Consider the following 11,383-nt stretch of genomic DNA (forward strand, 5'->3'; position numbering starts at 1 on the left):
TTTTCTCTACATACATCATAAATTAAAGTTTTATCGTTGAATGATGTTTAGTCAAAAACCCGCAGTTGTTGTTTGTCTCTTGACTCATTTTTTTATGATTGTAGACCTTAAATAAATAGGCTGATATAAGTATTTGTATTACCTACTTAGTATTCAACTAATCATTTCAATCTCTTGATACAAGCATTGTGTGTTGCCTATTTAGTATTCAACTAATAATTTCGATCTCTGTTAATTGTTAGACAAACTTTCACCATATCTGGGTGGATGGAACACAAGCGGGATGGGTGATGTGTCATTCGGTATAGGCGGGAACACCGCCCCTCCCCCACCTGGTGTTGAGAAACATGATCTTGATTGGCATGTTTGTTTATGTGACAACCGGCAAAATAAAAGGTATTTTAATATTCAATAAATTAATTTAAGATGTGTTCAGGCTTATTTTAAATGAATTAATTAAGTTTTGATTAGTAAGATAGTAATATTATCTAGGATCGTTTATTTTAAATATATATGCAATAATATATTTTTCATGTCAAATATGTGATCATTCGTGTAAACATTTACACGTGCAAATTGTGTATAAACGTGTGTATTTATTTAAGAGCTCAAACCAAACACTTTCTTGATGATAAAGTTTATACGTAAACTTATAAAAATGCTACTCCTTTCTAAATATTAAAGTGCTACTCCTTTTTTATTCCAAAACAAGTGTTCAAATAACCTTGGTGATGAACACATGTGTGTTTACTTATGAGCTCGAACCAAACATAATTTTTATATAAAAATTTATTTAAAAATCCACCAACTCATTTAATTTAGTGTCATCCAAACATTTTTAAAACAAGAAATTAAACAACCTAATTAAACCTAACCTAACATCTAGACCTTCACAACAAACATTTATATACCATCAATCTTGTCTAGAGTGTCATTAACCCAAAGTCCCTTCTTCCATCTCCTCAGATCCATCTTCATGATTAATTTTTAGCAGTTCATTTTCAATTATGATTTGGTTTTTACTCGGTAACCGCCAGTTCAACAATGATCTTGCTGGTGTATCTTCATGGTGCTGTCATGCGGATTTTAATCTGTGTTTATTTAATGTACATGCCATGAAAGCTTACAAATTTGGAAAACCAATAAGTGGGTGTAATGTATTCTTATCAGTTGCTTGGGGTTGAAGCAATGTGATTGTTTGATTTGAGGGGTGCAAGGGTTTATGTGAACAAATGTTTATATTATAGTTGGGTACAAGTGCACAATTTTATAACATGAAGAAAACACATAAATGTACAACTAGTTAAAGTATACATGTATTAGTTTGAAAAAGATACACATTTTTTATCCAAATAAATATATTTATTGTTGGTTTTGATCATTTTTAGTTGTTTAGCGGTCGTTATAAAGTGTTTGTTGGGAAAAACTGAAGTGGTGACCTTTGTTGTTTGAGCTTTGGATTTTAAGAGCTTTGGATTTTAACCAAAAACTAGTTGTTACAACATCAAAATTTTAAAGAAAAATAAAGAAATTAACTTTCTAGTTTGGGAAAATTCCCAAAATTTTACAGTAACTTCTATATATTATGTGAAGCACTCAGTTTGAAATTAATTAAATTTGGATTTGATTTGGTATGATTTTAAAAAAGTTATATAAAATAATAAAAATTAAAAAAATGGAATTATAAAACTCCAAATGAGTTCAAATTTTACAGGAAGTCTATTAAAAAAATGGAATTACTTTTTATGATCTGACAAAACTATTAATAAACTTTAAAGATAAATAAAAATGGTTATAAAAGTAATGTATAAAATATAAGAGTTAAACGTTTTTATAAAATAATAGAATAAGCTATTTATTTAAAGATTTTTAATACATATAAACGTATTTTATAAAAATAAAATATAACTTGATTTAATTATTATATATTTTAAAATACAACTTTCTTAACACTCATATTTTCACTGTTGGTTAGAAATTGTGCTTAAAGAGTTGTACATGTTGCTTGGATTGTTGTATAATCTCTGTTAGACTTAGAAAGTTCCACATGTTGTGTATATCATGCACCTATCTCTTACCTATTTTTTATTTTTCTTTTTTGTTTGTGTGAAAGTGAAATAGACCACCGTTTCTTTTTCCTTCTTCATCGCACTCCACTGCAGGGATGACAATGAAACCCGAACCCGATAGAAAAACCCGAAACCCGACATAAATGGGACGGGTAATACCCGACCCATTAGGGTTTGGGATTAGCTTTGAAATTTTTCGCGGGTTTGGGACGGGTTTGGGATTTCTGATATACCCGATTACCCGATAACATAGACCCATTTACCCGATTATATACCCGATGTACCCGATGTATCTTATTTTATATATACACACACACTATATTCCAAATATATTATTTGTCAAAACTTGCTTATGTCAATTATTTGAGATATTTTACATTTATGGTAACCATCTTTGTAATCGATTAGTTATATTTTGTCAAAATCCAATATAAACCCGACGGGTGTTGAGCTGGGTATATCCGATGGGTATTTTATCAAAACCCGATAGGAAACCCGAAACCCGATGAGAAAACCCGAAACCCGAAGGGTAATTACCCGATTAAAACCGGACGAGTTTGGGACGGACTTTTATAACTGGGTATGGGTTTGGGAATACCCAAACCCGACCCATTGTCATCCCTACTCTACTGGCAGCCTCTCTCTACATCCACCGACGATAAAATACCCAAACTAGAAAGTTAATGGGCTGGGTGATGAAAGTTAGGTTCATTGAAGTATAGTTGTTTTTTTAATTAAATTGCATAATTGATTGGAATTCATAAAATTGTATTCTTATCCTGGGGTGATTTATGGTTTTAATGGAATGTTTTTGGATTGATTTCAATTTTGTGTTTGCCACTCTTATAATGTTATTAATGACATAAAAGCAATTCCTTCCTGAGAGTTTCTTTTATAGTAAACATGTATAATGTTTGTTGTCATGATTTGCGCCCTTTTACTTGCTTTGTATGATGTTGTGTAGTTTACTATAGAGGCTATGATGATCGGTTTAAACGAAGGGGATGACTATTATCAATTCGTGTCGTGTCGTGTCATGGCAATATTCGGATGGCACGGCCACGAACAATGCAACTGTTGATCTGTAGCCAAAGTTCTTTCACGTACTCGCTGTTCCTTTGAATTATTCCAAATAAGGTTTACTATTTTCTTAATGGATTATATTTTTTTAATTTATGTTTTTAATTATAGTAGTTGAAAGAACTACTAACATTATATTATTCCTTTATAGTTTACTATAACGACGATGAAGATCAACTTAGCAAAGGGGGCGACCGATCAATCAGGTTAATATTGTGGCGTCGCAAGGTTCGGATGGTTTGTTTCTCTCTCTTAGTTGGCGATGATGGTGGCCAACTACATGGCATGGCAACTTTGGTTGTAGCCGTGGCGCCACTGAGCTGAGCTTTGTTGGCGTATTTGAGCCTCTTTTGCAATGAATATGATAATATCGCCTGTTGTGATGGAGCTTTTCCAGTTTCTTTCTCTTTTTGCTACTTGACAATTTTGATGGCAGTCGTGACGGCACTGAGTCGTGCTTCATTAACAATCACAATGCTGAATAGTGTATTTAAGCATATTTGTTTTGTAATGATTTGATAATATGTAGATTTGAGTCAATAGGTTTTATTTTCTCTTATGTTATTCGTTTTATTTTCTCTTTGTATTCTGTTTGTCCATATGTTTTCTTTTCACATTTTTACCTCCCGTTGCAAGAGGTCGAAATTTCTATGCAAACCTTCTAAACACAAACCCGCACAACGCGCGGGTTATAAAACCTAGTTTTAATAAATTAAGAACTTGTAAGCTTTTACAAAACGAAACCAAACGAACCGGTTTCGTTAAACAAACAAAAACCTGACATTATACATACTTTTAAAACCACCACTTGTATATAGTAACTGTTCATATACCATGTCAGTCGTTAAAGTTGTGTTTTGCGTTTTATCGTTATTTCGTTTCCAATATATGAGATGTTTTAGCTCCGAACCTAATTAGACCATATTAGGGTTGTAGGCTCGTAATCAAATACCCTCTCCGCCAACCGATTGCTTTACACGCTCATAATCGAAAATGAGTTCTTGTAGTACCCTTTTTCAATGTTATAAAAATGTTTTTTTTGGTGGGGGGGGGGGGTGTTGTGAAGCAGGGATTATTATTGTTGAAGTTTGAAATTTACTACTCTAATAAAGAATACTATTTTGTGCCCCTTGTCACTCTCTCAGTTCTCCTTACATTTTTTAAACCCATTTTGTTATTTGGATCCCGTGTGGGTCATTACCTGACCCAAAATACCCTTATTCTTATCTATATAGAAGTAAACATGTTTGTTTTTGTTTCAACTTTCAACATAATCTTAACCCTAGATTCATCCCAAACACCTTTGAAGTCGATTACTTCACCGCCATTTACCACATTGATGGATATAGAGATTGAGCTTATCTATCCCTCTAAGTTGTTGCAGAAGCCAACGGATCTTCTTCACATCATGTATCAAACACCCCTTAATCGATTTCGGTTTGAAATTGAACTATCTGTTAGGTATATTGAACTAGGTTGTGTTATTACATGTTGTGGTTTGAGATTGAAGACTATTTTCTTTTATGATTCGAATTAGGGTTGATATTTATTTGACTATTAAGTTTACTGATTCAGTACAAGTGTTCTAATTGTTTTCAATTTGCAAAGTAATGGTAATTTAGGCCTGTTTACAAGAACGAATGTTGGTTTGTAGCTAAAAACAGAATGCTTAAACTATTTAAAATTTATGCTCTTAAATAAATACTTTTGACCCAGACCATCGTTTTCTTGTTATATACAACTATACATTTATAATTTCTAACTGAAGATTGACCCTTTCCTCTATGTTTTTGGTTCATATGGATCTTTTGCTATAAATAAACTATTTTAGCGAAATACACAGCTTTAATGCATGAGGTATAGTCGAATAAGTTTAATTATATCTTTCACACATATTAAATTATATAGGATAATAAATGGTTGATGTTTACAAATACCATATTTTAACAACAATATATTATTAGATTTCATAATTTTATTATGGAGGCTGTGTGTATAAAAATTAAAAATCACCTTTCTAATATCGAGAAAGAACAGGACATTTGAAAGCAAAAATTAATTCAGCATCTTCATGATAAAAGTTATATTTGCTAATTAATTATTTGGTGCATCATGTTTGCAAATTACTATCTTACTTTGAAGATTGATTAGTGCTACGTCTCATAGAAGGTCAAAATAATGTTATTAATTCTCGTATGTCAAACAATCAACCGGACCTTAAGCACCAAAAAGTTGTAGTTGAAGTATTAATAAAATAATGTTATAATTAATTTTAGACTATTATTAACTTGGTCTATAATATATCAATGTTAGGTTTAAAAGGCTACTTATAAAGTCTCTTATTATATATTATTACATATTACATCCGGCGTGCTACAAATTTAATGTATTTAGTTTTTCTTTATAATATTCATTAAGTTTGAGAGACAACTTTTGTTGTATTTAGTTTTTCTTTATAATATTCATTAAGTTTGAGAGACAACTTTTGTTGTTTCATGTTAGGTTTATTGATGCTTACTGATGAAAGCTATGACTGTTATCTTGCACTGCTGCTCATTGATGGGCCACACTACTAAGAGCCACTGTGGGTTAAGCTCCATGGCATTGGTTAAATCTACCAATGAAACTACAAGAGGCCTAACATGAGCATGGTGCTTCATGAAACCATGGTTCATCGCCTTTGACTCTGACCCACTAAGTTCAAAAAAAAGACCATACTACCCCTTTTAAAGAAACATCTAATCCATTATTTAGCACATTAGCACAATCCATTGACACTTGAAGACTTTGTGTTGCATCAAGTTGATCCATATGTTCCTTTTATAACTTCACAGTCTCTATTAACCCATCCATGTCACTATCACTTGCAAAAGACCAAGATTTGTGGGACCCACTGGCCCACCAATGTGGAACCCCGAGTAAACGACTAATAGATACTTCTTTTTCGGGTTTTGTATCCGAAGCATGTATAATTGGAATCAATCCATTTTCATTGTAGCACGTGTTATTTCCAACCGATCGATGTCTTCAAAATCACACGGATTAACTGATTATGCAGCGGAATATTATCTTTTATAGTAGTCGCTTATTAAACTCGATTTTATTTATCTTAGATCTCAAAAACCTTTTCAAGCAATCAAATTATAATTAAGGTGACTACGATAGCTATGATTTGGTGTTTAAATATTTGGATTTATGTAACAACAAATTTTCATTTCATGGATTTTGAATATGTATGTGATCGCTGGTTTCATAAAACACACACTCTATCTCTTCACTTTCTATTTTCGTTTATCGGTCTGTATTCGAGCGTTAATGTGTGTACCGAAAGGCCCTTGGTGATTCAAGTATGTACAAAATACTAATGAATATGATATTAATTTTGTCATACACATATATTAGCCACGTGACTTGTTGATACTGTTAAATATTTAAATGTTAATGTTAATATCTACTTAGTCTATGTTATCAAAACCGTTTGGGTGCGTGCCTAGACAAGGTGATGCGTGTGGAAAACGCCTTGCTGCCGTCCTGGCCCCACAACGGCCTTAAGGCGAGATTCCAGCCTGATACCGTTCAGATTCTAGCAAGATTCCAGTCAAATCTTAAAAACTTGGACGAAATTTTGTAAATTTTAGGATAACTAATTTAAATTCTAAAGTATCCAAAAGTGACTGGCTTGGAAGTTGGAACTAACCTAAAACATGTCTAAAGCCCAATAATAATATGGTTGTGTTATGTGCATTGCTGATGATAGGCCCGAACATTTTAGGTGCCTTGGGCCTAGGCCCAGTGCTCACTCTTTGTGGCTCACTGGCTTGACTCTCGTCTTGAGTGCTGCTTAATATCATCATCATCATCATCATCATCATCATCGTACTCAGTATATCCCACCAATAGCAAAGCTATAGTAGGGTCTGAGGAGGGTAAGATGTAGACAGCCTTACCTCTACCCCATAAGGATAGAGAGGCTGCTTAATGCTTAACTAAAATTATGGACTTAATAAATATTTAGCACAAGCGTAATGTTTATACAATAGAAGCTCTACGTAACATAAGTGAAGAAATATGGTACTTGACCTGGTCACTCGGATTGGTTTAACCCACGGTATCTTGTCCCACTGGGTTGAGATTGTACGGAACTCACTCACGATACTTCGCCTACATGGCAAGTTGTGTGAGATGCAGGTTAATCAGCCACCAATCACGCATCCGGTTGTCGCTAACCACATACCCTTCGACAAGAGGTAACCATACCTACTATATATATATATATACACACACACACTCCAACGGGGGACTTTCCTTCCTGTGGCGTGGCTGACGACACAGGGATGATTGCTAAGAAGTATATGTTTTTGATATTGTTGGTATTATGTATTTGCTTCTAGGTAACCTTAAAACATTTTGGAGAAAGTGCCCAATGGATTATGTATAAGGTCTTGGGTTTTCTACAAATATATATTAAAACGGCAAGCTTCGTTAACTTCAAACCAAAATTATGTCAACTGATCGGTACCGATTTGGTACCGAATCGGTACCAAAGTTTTGAGTTTTCGAGACCGGTAAGGTACAGTACCGGTATTTTCCAAAATTTACCTTAAATACAGGTACCGTCCTGGTACCGTACCAAAATTTTACGATTTTCGAGATCAAGATTTTCAGTACCGGTACCGAGCTTATCCCTATTTGAGACTGATTATCAGTCACTAACATTTTAACATAAAATCAGGCCTTAATATTATCGAGGACTAATAATTAGTCCTAGGTATGTAATCAAGACCGATATCAATCCATGATAGTTTAGTCTCTAATGATTATCTTTTTATGTAGAGGGCCGTAACGGGAATGAAAAAATACTTTACATATTAATTATGGCTCGTAAGTGATTAAACGATACTTTCCAAACACAAGGACTGAAATGTAAATCTATCATAATATAAGGGTGGTTTATGAAACATTTCCGTTTTAAGTATTCATGTTAACTTTAGGCTTTCAAAGGACTAATAAGGAATGATAACTCCGGTTAGGTTAACTAAGTATATCTAGTACCACCCACACAGATAGTAAGTGACGTGCATGTTGGATTCCTCGTATAATGTTGTTTTTAGACAAACTCATGTTTTTAGGTTCGGTTTCATTAAAAATAATTTTGCTACCATGGAAGTTGACAAGAAGAATAATGTGCACATGCAATCCTAAGCTCAGAATAACAATTATTCATGAACAAAATAGCATCATAGAGCATCTGTTTATAAATAGATGATAATACCATGGTCAAACAGCCGGATGTGCAAAGTTGTTCGGTTATGAAATATTGCTTACCCATAGAAACTCGACCGGTTAACCATCAGTTATGGGTCGGTTTCAGATAAGTTTGGTTAATTGTCCAATGCTTTTTTCCTTCGTGCTAGTTGAAACTGGCTCAGTTATGTTGTTCCAAACTTAATTATGAACTTTCGAAGCTGAAATATGTCGGTTCCAGACTTTGTTATGGTGTTCCAAGCGCTGTTATAAATAGTTGCAGCTTAATCTAAATGTTCAAAAGCTAGAAATGGAGGTAAAAAAGGATGGAAATAAAGGTATGAAATTTGGAGAATCAGAAACATACAAGGTAAGGTTCGGTTCAATTCGGTTTCGGTTAAAGTTGGTTAATGAGCACCAGTTAACCGTAGCCATAACCGAATAGTCAGTTAATCAAATCCACTTAACTATAAGCGTCGGTTTTGTTCGGTTATGGTTAATTTTCAGTTAAGTTTTTCGCTTAACGGTTCGGTTTTCGGTTATGATTCGGTTTTTGCTCACCCCTTCAGGCTGGTGTAACCGCCAGCTCAGCAATGATCTTGCTGGTGTATCTTCATGGTGCTGTCATGCAGATTTTAATCTGTGTTTATTTAATGTGCATGCCATGAAAGCTTACATATTTGGAAAACCATAAGTGGGTGTAATCTTATCAGTTGCTTGGGGTTGAAGCAATGGGATTGTTTGATTTGGAGGCAAGGGTTTATGTGAACAAATGTTTATATTATAGTTGGGTACAAGTGCTTTTAAGGAATATATGTATCTGTCAATTCTCCTTACAAAGCAACATAATATTTATGTCATATTGTCATGACCTATCTTGCAAGACTCAGTTTTCTCAATCATTCAATTGCATCATACTTCTAACAATAAAAGAAGTATCAACTTTTAAATTTTAATAACAATTATCCATGAAAGAGTTTATTATATTTCAACATTAATCCCACTAAATACAACTATGTGTTGTATGTACCATGATACAACTATGACTCTATGACCACTTGCAAATAATGATCCCTACAACTTGTAAATGGTTAATCTTATGGAATCTCTCTACTTCATGTAATCTAGAATCTATACTTTCTTCTTTTCCACACCATTCACATCTCATTCGGACCAAGACGATAAGTTATAGCGTGATTCCTCTGAACAAGACGACACCCACAAACCACGACCACCATCGTCACCATCACCACCACTGTCATCATCGTCGTCATCGTCGTCAGAGAACGATGACGATGAAGTGATGGCATTTATGTCAAAAACCTCAATCTCATTAACATTATCCTCGTCTAAACCTTCTAAGAATGGATGGTTTAGCAACATTTTAGCGGTTAATCTAAACATCACTTTCCTAGACAAACAACCCTTCAAGAAACTAACCGCCTCGTTCGACAACCCGCAATTAACAAAAGGCAAATCGTTTACATCACATATCCGACTTAACGCCTCGTCTACCCCCAACTCTCGACTTTCTAACCAAAGTTGTTTTCCCGTCAACATATGAAACACAATACACCCGACCGCCCAAATATCAGCAGGCGGTTCTTGAACACCTTTAATCACCGCTTCGGGCGACAAGTACAAAGGCGTACCTCTCCAATAACCATATTCACTCTTCTTAGAACCTACCCTTTTCGCCAACCCTAAATCCCCAATTTTAGCAATAAAACCGACATTTCTACAATCCGATACAAGCAACACATTCTCAGGCTTTAAATCACAATGAACATACCCGCGCTTATGAACATGACTCAACCCGATTAAAATCGACCTAGCATACCGCTTCACCTCAATTTCCCGCAACCCATTACCTGAGCTCCTAATCCGATCAGCCAACGTCCCGCCCGAGCCATACTCCAACAGCAAATTATAAACCATCTGCCCATTCTCCCCATCAGTAGTCTCCTCCCCAAAGCATTTAATCACATTCGGACACCCGCGAATATTATCCAACACCTCTTTCTCCTTCTGAATCGAACCCGAAACCGATACCTCAGCGGATTTCACCGCCATCACCCGTGGGTACAACCCGTTCCTGGATTTCGAATTCTTCAAATTGGCAACAAAAACAGAACCAAAATTGCCTTTACCAATCATGTCACCGCGGAACCAAGCAACCCCGTCTCCGAACCGGGTGTTGCGCTTATTCGGAAGTTGTAATTCTTGCTGCTTAGTTCGTTTCAGTTGGTGCAAATTGTGTGCATCAAATGAGCTTCTTTTGTGGGTGTTGGAGTTCATAATTATGCAAATTGGAGATGGGTATTCGATGTAATTAAAATTTGGGTGATTGGGTATAAGGAATTGGGATTGAATTAGGGTTAGGGTTTAGAAGAATGAAATGGGTTGATGATAATGATGATGGTGATTATGGAATGAAAGTTTTATAAACAAACGAAGGTGTTTTTTTTTTTTTTTGTTATTTGTATATTTATTTAACGGAATAACGGTCAGTTGCGTTTGTAAAGCGAAAGTGACGATATCTTGAGTTTCACGTGGAGTTTCTATACTTGGTTCCTGTAATCATACAACATGTATTATGCAAGTGTTACATATGTTACAATATCTTAAGTTCTAGTTATTGTTGTACTCATGTAATTCATGTAGTGACGTAAACGAGACGAGCTGTTAGCGAGTTATTTGAGCTTGGACTGATGAAAAGCTCGAAACAATCAAGCCTTTTCAAGTTCGAGCTAGGCCCAAGCCTTAAATAAACTCATTTAGTTATTGAGTTCGTGTTGGCGCCTTGTCAGGGAATCCCGTTTAGGCTCGTTGAGTCTAAACGAGACTTTTTGTTTTTTTTTTTTTTAAGTTTTTATATATTTTGGACTTTTATGTAATAATTTACAACACAAAGCCCCGATGTCGAGACGAGTTTTAACTCATTTAAGGTACTACACAAGCTCAAGCCAAGCATATGTTCGTTTAACGTT

General features: G+C 34.8%; 1 pseudogene; it reads right to left on the bottom strand.

Moving 5' to 3' along the window:
- Positions 1–9,524: 9,524 nt before the first annotated feature.
- Positions 9,525–10,692, bottom strand: LOC143551117 (mitogen-activated protein kinase kinase kinase 20-like; annotated as a pseudogene).
- Between the last annotated feature and the right edge of the window lie 691 nt (positions 10,693–11,383).

The sequence above is a fragment of the Bidens hawaiensis genome, unplaced genomic scaffold (genome assembly GCF_021521415.1).
Source record: "Bidens hawaiensis isolate Kalapana, Puna unplaced genomic scaffold, B.hawaiensis_p1.1 tig00001016_1, whole genome shotgun sequence".
NCBI classification, from domain to species: Eukaryota; Viridiplantae; Streptophyta; class Magnoliopsida; order Asterales; family Asteraceae; genus Bidens; species Bidens hawaiensis.